Source organism: Brachycentrus maculatus, unplaced genomic scaffold (assembly GCF_059751285.1).
Source record: "Brachycentrus maculatus isolate JH-2025_06_01 unplaced genomic scaffold, ASM5975128v1 h1tg001871l, whole genome shotgun sequence".
NCBI classification, from domain to species: domain Eukaryota; kingdom Metazoa; phylum Arthropoda; class Insecta; order Trichoptera; family Brachycentridae; genus Brachycentrus; species Brachycentrus maculatus.
Window position 1 is genome coordinate 7,078 of NW_028282445.1, and position 18,700 is coordinate 25,777.

The 18,700-nt window shown below is 33.4% G+C and overlaps 1 pseudogene; it reads left to right on the forward strand.

The window, feature by feature from the left end:
- Positions 1-9,376: 9,376 nt before the first annotated feature.
- LOC148298564 (cilia- and flagella-associated protein 299 pseudogene) lies at positions 9,377-18,289 on the forward strand (annotated as a pseudogene).
- The last annotated feature ends 411 nt before the right edge of the window (positions 18,290-18,700 follow it).

An 18,700-nucleotide genomic window follows, 5' to 3' on the forward strand; every position in this document is an offset into this window, starting at 1 on the left:
TGACAGAAATAAATAACATCCATTTTCTAACAATATAACAAAGCAAACCCAAATGAATAATACTCAGCTTTTTAAATCTCCTGCAATCTCCACAATCAATGCCACCCGCCATCCCAAAACCAAAAGTATCGCCTCTATCAGAAGAGGGTCAATCCCATCGATTTCACCCCTCAAAAAGAATATCACCAAATAAGAAATAAAGGAAAGCTGCAGGTAAACAGAAGGCGAGTAATTTCAATTAAAGTAATAAAACTAAAAGAATCGACCCTCTCAAAAAGTTATCTCCAAAACAAATAATGGTATTTATCACTCTGTTCATAAAATTGCAAAAAAAGTGCCACGGAAGTAAATTCTAAGTAACAATAATGCATGCAAACTGCCACTTTTATCGCAACAGCTTCACATCCGAGATCACCCGAAATACAGCTTTGATAAGGTAATTGGATCAGGAGCATTTTCCAAAGTCTATTCCGCAACCCGCAAACCTGACGGCCTGCCCTGTGTCATAAAAATGTACTAATCTCAGCTCGCGAACTCGTCTTCTTCCCGTCGCCAAAACCTACAGAACTAACTAACCGCTCTAAAATTACCCCCTCATCCCAATATAATCCATTTCCTCGACCACTTCGAAACCCAGCATCACATCGGCATTGTAATGTAGAACTTCAGCGAACAGTCACTGCTCGAATATGTCAAAACATTCAACAAGAAGCCAATCAAACCATAAATACTCAAATAAATAACCAAACAAATATGTTCTGCATTAATGCATTTACATCATTATGGTGTCTCGCATCGCGATGTCAAACCTGAAAACTTGTTGGTTCATCGAAATGCTGATTCTAATGATCACAGTTCCGTTCATTTGAAACTGATTGACTTTGGTTTTGCTACAAATGGCTCTGAAAATTAAGTGGTTGTAGCTGGGACCCCCTATTACATGCCTCCATAACTCATGAACAAAACAAGCTATGACCCCTTTAAAGCGGATGTATGGGCCTTAGGCATACTTCTCTATTGGCTGAGTACTGGATACTACCCTCAGCAAGCTTCATACCGGAACAGCTCAAAAAACATAAAAAACATCTATCATTCGAAGAACAGAAAGAATCACTCCACTTCCATCTTCGAGTTGAATTTCCCTATTGACATTGATCCAGGGTTAGAATACTTGCTACAAAAAATATTGAACCCCAACCCACAAGAGAGAATTGTTTTGAAATAAATATTGGAAGACACTTGGATCAAGCCAAAGAGTCTTCTTGCGGAAATCGATAAATTGAAAAAGTAATGTAAATATGGAATCAACAGCAAATGAGAAGAGGAAATATAATGGTATTTATATTCGATGTTTATTTTAGTTTGTTTTATTCATTTGATTATTTCGATTTGATATTAACAGCAGATAATCAAACGAGTTATTCATTGGGAGGCATACACATATTATACTAAAGAAGTTTAAACAGTCAGAAAAGTCTATGCTTTATCGACCAAATATACAATTTAAGTAATTATATCGTAATTTTATACAATAATAACAATAGTCTGCGGCGTTTGATATCACAATTTCTGTTTATTTGCCAACCTTTGATATTTTACTCTTTTCGTTATTCCTTTCGTAATTTTCACACTCCTTTATTTTGTCATTTCCAATGATTATAGTGACTATTGTGATTACGCCGAACTGTCAATAATTACCTTCCTCTTTTGTTCGTACTTAGCAACTAATTCTTTGATGTATACATTTGCTTTATTCTTCCGTATTTTATTCAAATGTGCTTTCAGAAGTATGTGTTCAGCATAATCTTCATATTTAACTCTGCAGACCCGACAGAATTCACCACGAGGTTTTGGCTTTAATATGGAATTTAATTCATACAAATCTTTCTTTTTTGATCTGCTGGTTTTTCTGTAGCTTGCATTATGAGTGGAACGCTGCATTTTGTCAACAAACCTTGCATAATCTTCGGAAGGAGTTTCTTCGTAATAAGCCTACATAATACAATTCTTACGAGGTCAGTCCCGATTATGAAAGCAGGAGTGAAGTATCGCTTATCCTTATTGAATACTGCATGTGTCTTTAAATGGTTCTGATTGGGTTTGAGGCCCTTTGTATTTTGATTGTGCAGATAAATTTCCAGCTTTTCACTACTTTATGAAATTTCTTACTTTTCGAAAGAGGGATTTGGATTGAGTACTTTCGGAGTGAACTTCACAAAAGCATTATCATGATAGCAGTCTGAGTCTTTCTGAAGTAGCGCAAACTCATGTTCATATCCTTAAAATATTCTATCTATCTTTTGTTTGATGCTGAGCGCATTGTTCATGCTTTAATTCCTAACTATCAAACAATAGCTACGTTTTGTTGTCTTTGTTGCTGTTTGTGTTTGCTTTGTGATCTTCTTCAGACGAGATTCTATTCCTTTGAGTTTTGAGGGAAGGTGCCATATGTCAGTTGAGCAGCAATAAATATCTGTGGCGCAAATAAGATATATTGCGCAATTTAATTTAGTTAAATAAATAAATATGTGCGTGGTCTGTGTATAGTATATGCTGATTAATTATATGTATATTTTAAGTTTAATCGAACCAATGCGAACAAATACAGTATGCTGTATAATCTTAAAATTATGTTTGCAATTTCGTTATTTATTCAAATAAGAACTCTGTTCTGTAAGGTATTCCTTTTATGGAGCCTATTGAGGCCTATGGATACTCAGATTGAATACTTGTAATTTATGATTGCTCTCAATTGGCAGAATGACGAACAAAACAAACAGAAAAAAGTTGATAAGTTAAAAATAGATATCCCTCGATAAAATCCTTTTTCATGTTTTCAATATATTCAGCTTCTTCTTTATTCAGTTTCCTTTCTATTCAGTTTCAGTATTTACTTGATTTAATTAATTCTTAACACATTATCATTTTAGTTTTAGTACTGCTGCTCCTTTACTTTTCCTTACTTAAGTTCAGAAGTTCTTCTATTTAGTATACATAAATGTATGCATACATTTATTATTTTATCATGGTTGGCTTTAGCTTTAAAAAGATATCACTATATTCAATATAGTGATTACCCTCTAAAGTATTATAAATAAATATCTCAATAGTTAGTTGCTGTTTCATATACTATACACTAATTCATATCTATATTCGGTCAACAAATTACATAAATATATAAAATAGTAATGGTAAATCCCATCACAAATCAAAGAAACAATGGTTCTCATCTATTTTTTTTTATCTGAAAGACATAAGTAGGTAAACTTTAATTGTCATTGTCTCCTAAAAATCAATTATAGAAGGATATAATTCATGTTTCTGCGAGTAAAAATTCATATTTCTGCAGGTACAACAAAATTAAAGTAAAAGCCAAAAAGAGCTGATGATAGCAGTCTTCCCAAAAATACATAACATTGTGCTGATGAGAGATCAATTGATAATATTTTAACGCATTTTTAAGTATTTTAACGGACTTCAATAATATCTGCCTTTACGGATAAAAATCATATTCATTTCCCCATTTTCTCACACTCTAACACTCTAACACTTTAAGAGCGGAAATTCAAAAATAAACTCAAAAATAAGAACCACAATTTCCTCAAAAGTAACAAACTGCCCTAAAAATCAAAACAAATGTTCAGTTTCATCCCTAAAAAATAGAATCACGAACGATGAAGATGCCTTTGATAATAAAAAGATCCAATAGTAATATGATTGCCAAAATGGCGTTAATAGAGTTAACAAAACTTTGGCAGTTAAATCGAATAGGCTTGAATCAATTTTGTGGCGATCTGCCCACAAATAATGATTACTGAACATCGATAATAGATTCAAATGAATTAGCTTAGTTAAATTATATTTCTAATAAACGAGGAAATTATCATATTCTAATATAAATGGGCATTTTAATAGATTTTGGAATATAATTTAGGCGCAAAATGCGTAACAATTTTGATATTGGCATTTTCTGTTAAACTTATTTGTATGAGAATTTCTCGAATAAACCGCTTAGTAATCACCCAAATGTCAGAGACAATAATAAGTTCTCCAAATTACAAGTCTGAGCATCGATAGATAAATTATTCAATTTTGAAACAGACTTCATGCTGAATTAATATTCCCTGATAATATATTTGGGACAATGGATTAGAAGACCAATAAGCTACCAAACAAAAAGAATTATGATGACATAAGCTATGAGGTTGTTATTTGTTTATGCAGAAGAGGCTCAAACTAATTTAGTTGATAAACAAAGAGAACTACACCATCAGGGATGCAGCCATAGCTCTAGGAATCAAACATTGTACAGCCAAACATATCCTATATTCGTACCGGAAGGATGGGAAGGTGTTCTAGAAGAAGAAGAAGCCAGAATGCTGCCATCATGAGAGCCAATCCGAGCATAGAACAGAAATTCAGTACATTTTTGTGCCATACCCAATATACATCATAAGTTCTGCCAACTAAGTGCCCATTAATTTGGAGCATACGGCGGAAGTATGATCTCATACAAATGAATCCAAATGTCATTTGAACTTTTTAAGAATAAATCTATGCCATTTTTGCTCCTGCTATTTTAATGGCAGTAATGCTCTTATTTCAAACAATTTTCATTATTTAAATCAGAGTTGTTGATGTTTGCACGACTGTGAATGCTCTACAAAACACTTTATATAAAAAGGGATTCTTATTTGAATTAGTGACAGATAAAAAATTAATGAGGAAAATGTTTAATTATTTTTAATTTTAGAATATTGCATTTGTTTGCAATATAATTGCAGTATATATAATGCCAATTTTATCCTCAACTATATAATCTAATAAATAATTTTATTAATCTAATATATATAATCAAATATATAATCAAATATATAATCTAATCTAATCTGATATAATAACATTAAATGAGTTCTAAACAAACAATAGTTTGCCATTGTTGCAGTTTCATGAATTAAGGAATACTAACCTGCTGTCTGATGTGTGGGACCCAATTAAAATATTAAGGTGCCGGCGCAGAATCCATATAGTTTTCAATAGATGATTGCAATGATCAAAAACAACAAAAATAAGAGGAAATAGAAGCTAAAGCTCAGGCTGAAGAGAAAGAGAAAGAGAAAGTTAACTAATCTGATTTATTATAAAAGAAATAAAATCAATAGCTTCTGCTTAAATCCTAAAAAAAAGCACCAAAACCATAAAAACATTTCGATTCCTCTCATAAAATTTAATCTTCTTTAATAAATCTACAAAAATCAATTATCTCACACAGAGTAAACAATTACAACAAAAATGAAGGATGCTGGTTTTTGGGATTTAGTGAAGGACTCGATTGCGGGCAAGAATGGAGTACTATCGATTACTGGAGAGGTGTTGTGATATAAAATAAGAAGTACCCATGCAAGAAAGGTTTAGCTTTCATCAGAACTAACTAATGTTGCTCTAAATGCACGACTATTCTGTAATAGTTAAATCAGCTGAAAGTTTGCTGGGAGGATTTGAATATTATTACATGATAATGTTCATGCTAATGCGGATTCATGCTGATCGAATTGTTTGCCTTCAATACACTCATTATATTAAACATAATTACTCTATTAAATACACTTACTATAGGCAATACCTTAAATGCATGACAATAGCATAAATATAAATAGATACGACATTCAAATAACAGAAATACTAATAATAAATATCCTTGCATATCATTCCCCTCATAATTCCTAACTAACTGCCAGTATTGCATTGATTGTGAATGGACTTGCAATGAGTGTTCGCCGCAGATGATATTTAACTTAGTATAAAGGATACAATTCGTATAACTGCTGCTATTGTTGTTGTTCATGCATTTTTACACCATTTTTGTTTTGGTTATGTTTGTGTTTGTGTTTGTGTTGGCATGAGTATGATTATGAGCATTAACATTAACATTAACATAGGCATTAGCTTGAGTATGAGCATTAGGTATTGTTTTGATAATTGTTCATAATTTTTTGTTGTATTTTAGCATCTTTATTGATTATTGGTTTGTGCTAATAATTACAATTGTAAGCAATTTCATGGATTTGTGGGCTATTTTTGTTATTGGATAAGTTGCTAGGATGTCGATAGTTTGAGTCAATAGCATAGTTCAGTTGCCGAGAATAATCATACTGCTGAGCATCTATGTTTCCAAATCCATAAGTATTTCTTTAGGTGAATCTATAATCATTAAAGGTAGTATTATTTTGGGGATTGCTGGCTTAAACATGGACACTATCTTTATTACCATTACTGTTGCCATTGCCACTCTCGTTACTAATGCCATTACTATTATATTACAAAGTATTGCCCAGCAACAAACATCCCCGATTGTCACTATTAATGCAAACATTGAATCTTCCTTACATTCCCTCCCTAATAACCACTTATTAATTCTTAACAGTTTATAGTCTACTTTCATTCATGCTACATTCACTTTTAAACAGACTATTACCCCTAACTTTAACTATATGAGCATTATTCACCATACTCTTCTCTTTAATTTAATTAATACTCAATTGTTAGTTATCTTGGCACTGACTGAAATTATTGTAATGATTATACATGCGACTTTGATTACCAGTTTCTTCAACTTTACTTTACTTAAAGTTCTGATCAACACTGGATTCGGATGAGTATAATAGGGAATTACTCTTCGACGAAGAGTTTATGGATGTTAGTTTAGTTAGATTTAGCTCTGTATTCTTCGATATGATTGATCGACTTGGATTATTGTGTTATTTATAGGGGTGGCTATGGGTATGGGTGGTTGTTTGATATTCGCAGTTTGTTCTGTTTAGTTTGGAGCAGATTTAGCAGGGGTTTAGATAATTAGGTAATTCTTCGGTTATCTTTCGGTTGTATTCCATTGTTAATATAACTATACGATTAATAACTAATTAACTAACTAACTTACTAAATGTTTTATAAGTGCACTATACTATACTATACTACACTATATAATATTAATAGTAAAAACAGGAATATCCATACCTCACTGTCTGTTATGATGTGTACTTGATAAATGAAGAAGTAAGTAGAGTAATTTCCCCTCGCCAAATTTTTAAGGTACAATTGATGTTTCCTCATCTTATTGAATACTATATTCAGAAAACTGATTATTTGGATTAATCGATGAGATCAGATAAATATATTAATTATTGCAGATATCAGTTCTATGATATCTCGAATTGATTGGCAGATCAATATAACGAGTATTTCCTTTTCATAATTTGATTTATTTCTCTCTTTCCATTCCCTCGATTTCTCTATCTCTTTAAATTAGTTTAATTACTCTTTCTTTCAATTAATCTTTGAGCCTTGCCTTACTTGTTTTATACCTAATTTTTACTTAGATTTATACTTATATTTATCTGAGAATTTAAACAATGGAAAACACCCTAAAGAAAACAATAATCCGCCTCGACTCCCAAAACGAACAACTAATATTCCTAAAGATCGTAAAATTCAACAAGTATGGATGGCAGGCAATCTTCAAAGAACAATTCACCCATAAACTTTACAATGTCTTGATCTTGACCAAATCCTTGATCCAGCTCGATAACTACGTCTAACATTTTGGCAAACTTCTCAACAAATACCAACAAATAAACTCAAAGCTGTTCTCCCCTATCTATTCGCTACCTGAGGATAAATAGTTTTATTATGTGATCTCAGAGTTGGAGAACTGTTTGCTCTCTGATCTGATCAATAAAAGGGAAGGCTTAACTTAATTTTAGATTCTGTACTTTGTGTTGGATTTGGTCGAAATTATGAACTACTTGAAGTTTAGGAATATGTTCTATCAGATCATTAGTGTGGATGAGATCAACCTGAACTCCAATATGCATATTTCTATACCATTCTCAATTTCTTTATGCTCAAATGACAATGAAACAAGAATTATGCCATTAAAATACGAAGAGAAGAAGCAGTATATCTGCCCTGAACTTCTGCAAAGCGAAGAGGTCAGTCTCTAAACTGTAAATTCCTGGAATTTGGGAGTCTTCATTTATGAGCTCCTCTAATGCAAAAAGCCCTTCCAAGGAAACCAATAACAACTAACATTTACCTAACCGATCTCTTCATAAATGAAATCTCTTCTGAAGAAGTTATTGTGCAAGTAAGTGAAAAATAGACTGAAATTATCACTTATTTTGGTCGAGGATATTTTTAAGAAGTATGAGAATTTACCTCAAATTTTGCCAAATACAATTTATTACTGTCCTCCTTCTATTGAGTACATCACTGATTACAATCGTAAATTCTTTGAGTCTGTTGCCAATCAGCATGAAAAGATTCCAACAAAAATCATGAATGTCCGAACAGTGCATGAAATTTAGAACGAAGAAAACAGTCGACAAAAAAGATTGCCCATAAAAAGCTTCAAATCATTCAAATTCTTAAAGCATTAAGATTAAAATGAGACATAATTGAAGAGCTATGTGACAGAATTTGTGGATATATCTCACAAATTTGGGTATGGATATCAAATGAACTCAGGTTTGATTTGTTTCGTGTTTAATGACAACACAGAGATGTTTTTTGAGAACTCATAGAAAAAGATTGTGATGTATAAATAGAAAAAGCAACAGCTGACTGAATATTCGTATGAAAAATTCCCGGAGGAAGGCGAAATCAAGAAGAAACTATACATTCTCGAAGCTTACTCGAAATCATTAAAATGCTAAAAATTCCATCAGCATCAATCCTCCCAAAACAAAATCAATCATTTAGACTCAAATAGTTCCAAGCTGACAAGAATCCACCAATATGTTAAAACCCATTATGCCTTCATCTTTCTCCTAAGCAACATGAACACAATACACTTCATATTCATCGACCGAATCGGCATCATTCTCACAAAAAACAGTATCAAAGTCAAATATAAGAATATGGACAAATTCGAATACTTATAAAATATCCTAGAGAATCCTGATCTCCTCGTCCGCAAGAAATACTGTCTGTCAATGGCAACAAAGATATTCCATTGGAATACAAGCATGCTTGAAGACATAAATCTCAAAAATGAAAAAGACAGAGACAAAGTCCCAACCCCAACCCCAACCCCAACCCCAACCCCAACCCCAACCCCAACCCCAACCCCAACCCCAACCCCAACCCCAACCCCAACCCCAACCCCATGATCTTTATCCGTCCAATCACTATGTTAGAAATTTAATATAAATTCAACACACTTTCATTTCAGCAACAAAAAAAATATATTAAATTTAATTTAATGGTCATATCATACAAATAGGAATCACTCGAAATCAAACTCTTCAAATCCTTAATTTTCTCCCTTTTTGTTATTCGTTTCGCCCATTTCTTTCTGATTGTTTTGACTTATACTCTACTGACCGCTCGCATTGCTATCAGATATTTGGACATCCTAACTTATCGAATGATTCTTGACTTTTAGTTTCTATTCATAGCTATGTTGTTCGTATTCTAGGCTAGTGTGAGCATCCTCGTTGCGCATTAACTTTCTTTGTTTGTTTATTTAACTAAGATTAAGTAATCCAGAGGGCATATCCCCAAACTAGATGTCAACGTAGTCTTCATCGCTATTGGCTTATTTATGCAAAAGCCCCCCTCCGTAATCTTCCCCGATAATAACTCCATTGTCAGCATGTAGTTGCCCTCTTAATATCCTATCCATTTCTTATTTCGTCACAGAATACATGAACTCGACATAGAATGTAAACATGTTCATTTCGGTATAGAGCAGGAGAATGCGATTGCCTGAATATTCGAAGATCGAGAACCCATTTACAATGAACATCACAATGGTTGTGATGATAAAGAACAAAGAAAAGAACATAAATAGTTGATTCCTCCACAATTTTACATCCACTTGCGAACAAATTCTGCCATACTGAATAAATATGTATGCGAACCCAGAAAGAATTAGCACTAAACAAGCAATTTCTAGAAATAGGAACTTCTTTGAGGAGGTGAGTTCATATGCTGGGATTACAGGCATTCCTTCTAAGTTATCCAATGCATATTCGGTATATAATGCAACTGTCAGTACAAAAGTGATAATGCCATAGACTAATCTTTTCCAATTGAGCAGTTGTGTTGTCTTTTCACCATCTTCGTAGAAGATCCGATCAATGAACATTATCCATAGAAAGAGTAGGAAAATGATAAAGGTCATAACAAAGAGCACTGATAAATACGAAGCTATTTTACTGCCCGTAAGTACTGTTGCAGGATATAGGGGATCATTAAAGAATATCAACAAGATTGCCAACACCGCAATCATTTTTTGCTCAAAGATTATGAAATCTTTCGGGATTCTTCTATATCGAAGCAAATAGATGACTGCGCCAACAATCGACCAAACAAAGAAGAAGTATCTAATTACAATCGTATAGATTGTAAATTGGGGGTTGACAGTCAAAGCTGCTAGCTCATAAGTATTTAGATCTTTCATTTAGTTCAAGGGAGTCGAAAACTTAATAACTAGAGCAACCGAATCTTTAGTAATCTCTCTCATGACAAACATAGGGTATTGGAAACCAATTAAGGTCTATTAATCCTCATGAGATAAGTATGCAATTGATCCCAACTCATCCAATGTCACATTGAGATCTTCAGTGCTAATTTATGTCACTCTTTTGAATTATGACGAAGAATTATTGTGTTAATGTAAGATTGTGCTCAGACTCACAGAAATATTTAAATGTAAATTTAAATCTCTTTTGCTTTCATTGAATTCTATGAACTCTGCTCGAAAGTATATTATCACAAATTGGTTCTATGGGCTCATATCTAGTAAAACTAACCCCAAACTGTTATAGTTTGTAGCAGAGGAGCAGCCAAGGGTTCCATTGTCCAAGAATATTGGATTAGTACATTTATCTAATGAAGTTTAATTGAATTGGGATCTGTTTGTTAAATATAGCAATTCCTTAGGCACTAAACATCACAATATAAGTACAAGCGAATGAAAGTATAAACATAACGATTAGTATAATGACAAACAATCCCCAAAATCTGCATAGATTTCTCTTGTCGTAATTATCAGCGTATATCCGGAGCAATCTATCAAATTAATTTTATAAGTACGTTGGAGGGACTGGCCTGAAAATATCTGGTTATTGGAGTGCGTTGTTATTGCTTGACGATAGATGGGAATTAACCATTTTATTTTAATCAAGTTTAGGCTCGGCATTATTACTCTATATTTCGCTCATCTTCGTTCAGTCTTAAGTTTATAATTATAAACTCCAATAAATGATATGATGAAATATACTCACACATGAACTGAAATTAAGTGTATTACCGAGCATAACCGACAACCTTCTAAGATAAATAACAACACTAAACATTATACAATATCCTTTTTATTCAGATAGATTGTCATAGGTTGCTATAATTGCGAAGATCTAGGCATCGATCGGGAGGTTGTGGATGTGGTAGCGGTAGGTTGGTTGTTTTGATTGCTTTATAATAGTAGATACTATAGTGGATACTATAGTAGATACTATAGTGGATACTATAGTAGATACTATAATAGATACTATAGTAGATACTATAGTAGATACTATAATAGATACTATAGTAGATAATTATAGATAATTATAGACCAGTAGTAGCTTGATGCAGGATCGCAATTCAACTGAACAGCTCACATCAATGATCATCAACGAAATCTTCAGTGAACAATGCACTCATAATCCTGAACAACTAACCCGAGAGTAATTCTCCAAAGCCGTAAAAGCACTATCAAGAATAGTCTAAGGGTCAGTGATATCACAACCTGATGTTTATACACTATTCCTGAATTTGGATGCAAACAACGATGGCGCAATCTCAAAATAGTAATTCAAAGTTCTTGTGTTGAAGCTGGTGCAAGATTTCTAGAGAAATACATCCACTATCTATCAGAAGATTGTCAGTAAATATCTAATTAGAATTATGAAGATTTGATATCTGGGGTGATCATTGCACTCACTTCTGTGCGGCTGTACATGGTTATGCATATGTTTATATTATTTTAGTGTTTGGCTGTTTCATGTTTCTGCATTTCAACATATATTATTCATTTAAATTAGGATCATTTTAGTTGCTATTATCCAGGATTATTGGGATTAATGGGATTAATGGGATTAATGTGGGATTAATGGGATTAATGGGATTAATGTGGGATTATTGAGGATGATCTCAGATAAGCTGGATGTTGGATGCTGGATGCTGGATGATCTAGGATTAAATCCAAAACAAGGCAGAACAGTTATCTAAACCCACCCATTACATTCCTATTAATTCTCACAATCACACATAATCTATCATAATGCATTTCTATTATCACATTAATTTTATTAAATCCATCCGACATCTTAAATTTATTTCCTCACACACCCATTCTCCTACCCAATCCCACCCATTGATAACCAATCATATAAGCAAATGAAGCCAAAATAAATATAACTACTTATTCATAAGAGTTCACTTCACATTAAAACCGTTGTTTATCCAACCCATATAAAAATATATAATATATTAGCTTAAATATAAACTTTCTAATCTATATTAAATCATCCATCTTTACAAATTAATTCATGATGCTTCGGAATCCAAATTCAATAGGTTTTTGTTCCTTACTTATTTGGTTTATCCACGATCGAATAGTCCATACATTTATGATCGAGTGAACGATGTTTCAGGTTTCATGAAATACTAATTGTAACCCCAATCTTCTTCTACAAACTTTCGAATGTAGTTTGTCAAAGTGGAACTTTTAATTTGGTTCTGTGACTAAATTGCGATTTGTTTCAACACAGCTTTAAATTGCGCATAAGTGATATTCTAAGCATTGGGTATAAACCCATTCTTCATCAGATTATACAACAAATAATTCTCATGGACTTTAACGAGTCCTAAATGATAGAAGAAGATTTGTAGTTCGTTCGTATTCACACAGTTATTTTTAGAATGCAGAAATTAATAAATCTTATGTATTTATTCAGAGCGGTCCTCTATGTTGAACTCACTAGATTTCTGTTTCTTATTTGATGATAACTTATCTCTCTTACTTTCCATAGATTAATACTAATTATTATTATTTTTGGAGAGAGAAGGAATGGGAGATATCGATCGTCTTCGCTAATGAGAGTTCTTGATTGGGTCAAGTCTTTTATTGTTATAATAAACAATATTAGCCTGATGATGGCTATTATTGTAAGCTATTTGTGAAATATATATCTTCTATTCGCGTACAGCATTGAGGATATTGCTCAAAGATTTCAAAAGTAATGGGTTATCTTATTTCTATATTCTTATATTAAGCTAATGAAGAGTATTATTGATGAATGCCAATAAGCTTGTATTATTTTATTTGTTAGTTTGTGTCTCAACTGAGGTTTGATGGTTATTGAATAATGTTTGTACGCTTATTTCAGCTTTATTCATGCGGATGGTGTCGACGAAGGTTAGTTCTGGGTTGCTATTTTACCAAAATTAGATTAGTGATTATAGCTATTGGCGATAGATGAATTTGTTGGCTTATTTGCCACCGTTTTTGCTCTTGCGAATGGAATTGGAAAGGTTGCTTTGGCTTAGGAATTAGTTGACGATTCGAAGGAATGACTCGAAGCTGTTTGTTTTATCGAAGAAAACTAGGGTGTCTGAAGTAAACTAGTAGAAATAATGGGAGCCGAAGATAGTTAGGAAAAGTTGGTATAGATCAAAGCTTTTGAGCTTATTCTAATGCTCGGACAATGTCTTAAAGTAATCATCAATAGTTTCTTGTTCCTTCACCAAAACAGTCTTAAACAGAGCATTCTTAAACTTCAAAGTATGCGCATGTTCAATCAACGAGTAATTATGCTCCCTGACAATCAGCCAATCATTGAACACTTCCTGCAATTTCTCCATCCTCAGCATTCTAAATATGCCCAAAAGTACTTAAAATTGATTTCAATAGGCAGATTTTACTCAACACTAATGTATTTCGCAAATTACAGCAGATCCTCCGAATCCATGACACTCATTAAACAAGAACATAATACTTTCATGTTGGCAGCATGTGACTTTTAATCGTTATACTTGTATTGCTTGAGCATGTTTCCTATTGCTTTTTAATGGCTGTAAAATTTATTCTTTAGGGCTTATTGTGATTAGTTACTCATTGTTATTTATTATTGTTCTTGATTCTGATTTATAGTCGGTAATAATTGTATAAAGTGCTTATTTATTTGTTTATTGCTGATTGTTGTGGGGTTATAATAAGCGATATAGAATATAAACTAATAATCAATTATAAGAGTATTTTGTATCTTTATTCTTATATCAAAGGTAAATAGGGTTCTTTCTGGCTATGTCATCCGATAAATGAAACATATAAGATGAAATATGATATTTATATAATATAATATATAATGCAGAGCTCACATTTGATAATTAAATATAGATAGATAGATTATAGATATATATATAATTCAAAATGAGCGAAATCGCAGTATTCCTCAGACATGCCAAACGCAGCCATAACACAAATCTAGACTTATCCAATAAGGAACTCTCTTTCATCCCCAAATAGCTATTCTCAATGCGAAACGTCGAAAGTCTCAATTTATCACATAATAAAATTGAGTATGTGGATATGAATATCACAGAACTATATAAGATTAAGCAACTCGACCTCAGCTATAATCTGCTAACAGAGATCCCCAGCGGCATAGCCTCGATGCCTCTTCTCACTGTAATTGCACTCTTATTTCAAGGAGTTAAAACTTTAGGGAAATCCGTTATTACCCAAATTTCAATGTCTCCTTCTCCCTGAGAACGAGAAGAATCCTCAATTGGCAGAAATGCTGAGAGATTGCTTCGAAAGCTAGCGTTCCAATAAGGTTTTAGTCGAAGCATACTGTAGACACCGGCATGGCTGATTGAACCCGACCACAAAGGCTAAACAAAGATTGCGATAAAGAGCTCGTAATGGCTTGAAGCGCCATTGGAAAAGAAATTCACTAGGATAGAACAAAGACGGAAACTTAATAACAGCAAGTAATAGAAGATCGAAGAACCTGAAAGTATTTTTAAAAATGGGGTCCTAGAAGTCTCATTTGGAGATTTAAAAATTGGATAACAAATCTCAATGGGGGGTTTCAGCACAATACATAAAGGATTGTATATGGGCTTTGAGGTTGCCATCAAAAAAATCTTCAACCCTAACATCACCGAGTAGTTAATGTAGTAATTCAATAACTAAATTGCCATGCTTTCGAAATATAGGCATCCGAGCATTGTTTTATTAATAGGCGCTGTTACTTGTCCTCCAAATCTTTGCATTGTTATGTAATATATCAAATAAGGCACTCTCTTCGATTTCCTACATCGTAAAAAAATAGGAATTAGCGAATAAAAAAAGGCATTTATCACCATTCAAATTTTACAAGCTATTCAATTTCTGCATAATTTGGGCATTGTTCATCGAGACATTAAATCTCACAATATTTTGCTCAATTCATTCTTTCAAGCGAAACTATGTGATTTCGGTTTGGCTCGCCATAAAGTAACTACAAATTATACATTAGTCATAACTGAATACAGGGTCGATGCAATACAGTGGCACTCCCACATATATGGCACCTGAGTTCTTCCTAAAAAAGGCTTATGATAGTTCAGTTGATATCTTCGCGCTTGGGACAATGCTATACGAAATATACTGTGGATAAATTCCCTATCATGGTATAGATCCTGCTGATATACGCTAAAAAGTATTAAAAGACAGCTCCTTGCCTCAGAAGATCGGAATTAAGAAGTCTATTTCCGAAATGAGTACTTATCTGATCATTTAGTAAACAAATGTCGGCATGCTAACCCTGCAATGCGTCCAAATATTAACGAGCTTCTAGAATTTACAGATTGGTGATTGAAATATAGAAATATGAGGAATTAAATAAATTACATGCATCTTTATTCATTCAGTATCATTTACAATTTTAACATACCATTTACCAATACAATTTTAACATAACATTTACCAATACAATTTAACATTTACCAATACAATTTTATAATTCACAGAAAATGCAGATTATACGCCGAGTCATATACAAAATTAATTTTATTTCCAGACTTATCAACATATGTCACTTTCCAACTTCGACTCCAAGGGATCGCCAGCAGAGCCTCTGGTCCACGAAGCACATCGGTTCTCACAAAGTAAATATTTCATGAGATATGCCTAGCATTAGGAAGATTCACCAATCTCCCATCGTCCACCCCAAGAAAGACTTATGTTACTAACTTAGCAGAAGGTATGCACTTGATAATCGAAATTAGATAAGAAAGATGATTTATAATTTGCAATTGCGCGCAACACTTACCAAAATAATCTCTACAGCAATCTCGAGGAGAGAGATTCTAAAAATAGGCAAATTATTTCGGATTCATTGTCTGGCAGACAGAAGAAGGTCGATGAGAATCAAGTTGTCCTAGATGCCAAAAGAAAGAAATAGATATAGGCCTTTGAAAAGCATTTTGATGAAACTTATAAAAAGCATGTTTAAATTGAGACCAATTTGAAACACACCAAAGATGAGGCTGCTGTCAAACTCAGGAAATAACTGTTGGCGTTCTACGAGAAGGAAAAAGAGAGAAGAATCGAAAAGGAACACGCTCAGGTAAAGGTCGGCGCATGCTATCAAGACGCAGTCCGAAGAATCGATGAAATCCATAAAAAAAACTAAGAATACTCCTTAAAATCCGAGAGAGAGTATATGAAACGCATGTCGCGTAACGATGGTAAGCAGAAGAACTTGCTCTACATGAGCAGAATGAAATCTGCAGACAACAAAAAAGTACCCTTGCATCTATGTTAGAAACAATAAGTTTATAAAGCAAACTTCGAGATCATGCAAGACAATTAAAATCGGTATATCCAGACTTACTGCAAAGATCTTGATACTTCTGTTAAGGCTTTCTAGCATAAGGAGATGGTTGACGATAAGACTAAGTAGCGATTAAATAAGTTCTTTAAAGAAAGAGTCGAGAAATGGCACGAGCTTAAACATAGAGTCGATGAAAAGAAAGCAGAAGTCCCATCCAAATGCTCCAGCATTCTAGTAACCATTGTTTAATCATCATAGAATAAAACAACTAATGCTTCATTTAGACAGACAGTTTCCGCTTTTAAGTAGACCGGAAAGTAATGGAATAACACTGTCATGCAGAATAAATCTATGCTTTACGAAAAGGATGTGGAACGAAAAGACTATGTGATGCAAGATCATCTTGATAGGAGGCTTAGGAATGAGAGCAGTTTCCGAATAAGCTAGAAAATGGGATCCATGATCGATCGGGCAAAGAAACTATCAGCAATGACACCACCATCCAAGTTATCTCCAAACAAGCTCACCGTTTGATACCATGATCATCCGAAAACCTAATAATATTTAAAGCAACCACAACCAAATCTAACTTAAATACTTAAATATATATAACTTATGCATAACTGACGTATATAACACTAAATATAACTTCGAAACAAATTGAATGCGATATATTTATATATAATTTCACAGAAATGAACTACGACGAGTATTAGAACTAATTCTATGACCACTCCTTGGACACATATGAAAACTACGAGTAATACCTAGATGAACACATTACTGACGAGGACAAAATGTATTTAGGAGACATCGAGCTGGCGAGACAATTAAAATAGTAGGGCTATCATTCGAAAACTTAAGTGCTCACGAGAGAACAGTTTTATGCCAAGAAAAAAGCAATTGAGGAAGCAAAGCTAAACTTGAATAAAGATAAGACGAAATCATTGGCATCGACTGTGCCGAATCGGAAGAGAGATTAGTTTCTGGATATGCTTGCTGAAAGGGAATAGAAGGTTTTGAATGGGAGATGGCTCACAATTATCTTCCTTAGGGTGGAAAACCCAGAGAAGAAGACTGAAATATCTGGGTATATCGACTATGCCCACCGCTTAAAAACCTAAGACTTCAGATCTATTTTCTAGGGCACTACGAAGCTCATACCGAAACCCACAGATCTTTCCTATTATAATTGGAAAACAGGAGTCTGCGCACACAACGATAGTCCCAACTTCAAGGTCGACGCAAGCAGTGGGGAGGCTGGCCTTTTATTCAGAAACAAAAGAGACAGAAAAGTCATCAATGTGAATCCAAATGCCGAAAGGGACGAAAATGTTGAACGCTACGAAGTTATTTCAAGCGATTATACTCAAATAGTCCTTTACGATCATCAGACAAGAAAAAAAAATAACTGATATGCAACTCCGCTGAATTATACGACACTATTTATTTATTGAATCTATGGAATATAATTGGATTATATTATTAATATAAACTATTCTGAATCTATTGGTGTGCATTATTCAGCTCATAATGACTTCCAGAAGAGTATAAAAAAAAACTGATGCAGAGAAAAGCGTCAATTATAAAAATCTAATTACTCAGTACTATGAAAAGGATCCTCATCTTGGCGATATCTCTGAAAATCTCAAGAAAGATTTTCCAGAGATTTAAATCTTGCAGACTCTCAATGAGTTTGAAAAGAAAATTGATGGTCTTATCAAGAAGTAAATAGTGATTTATGCCTTAGCAAGAGATTTGATGTTCAGGAGCTGTTTGTCAAGCCAGCGCATAAATTGAAAAGGGTTCTCAGGATACATATCATCTCTGAG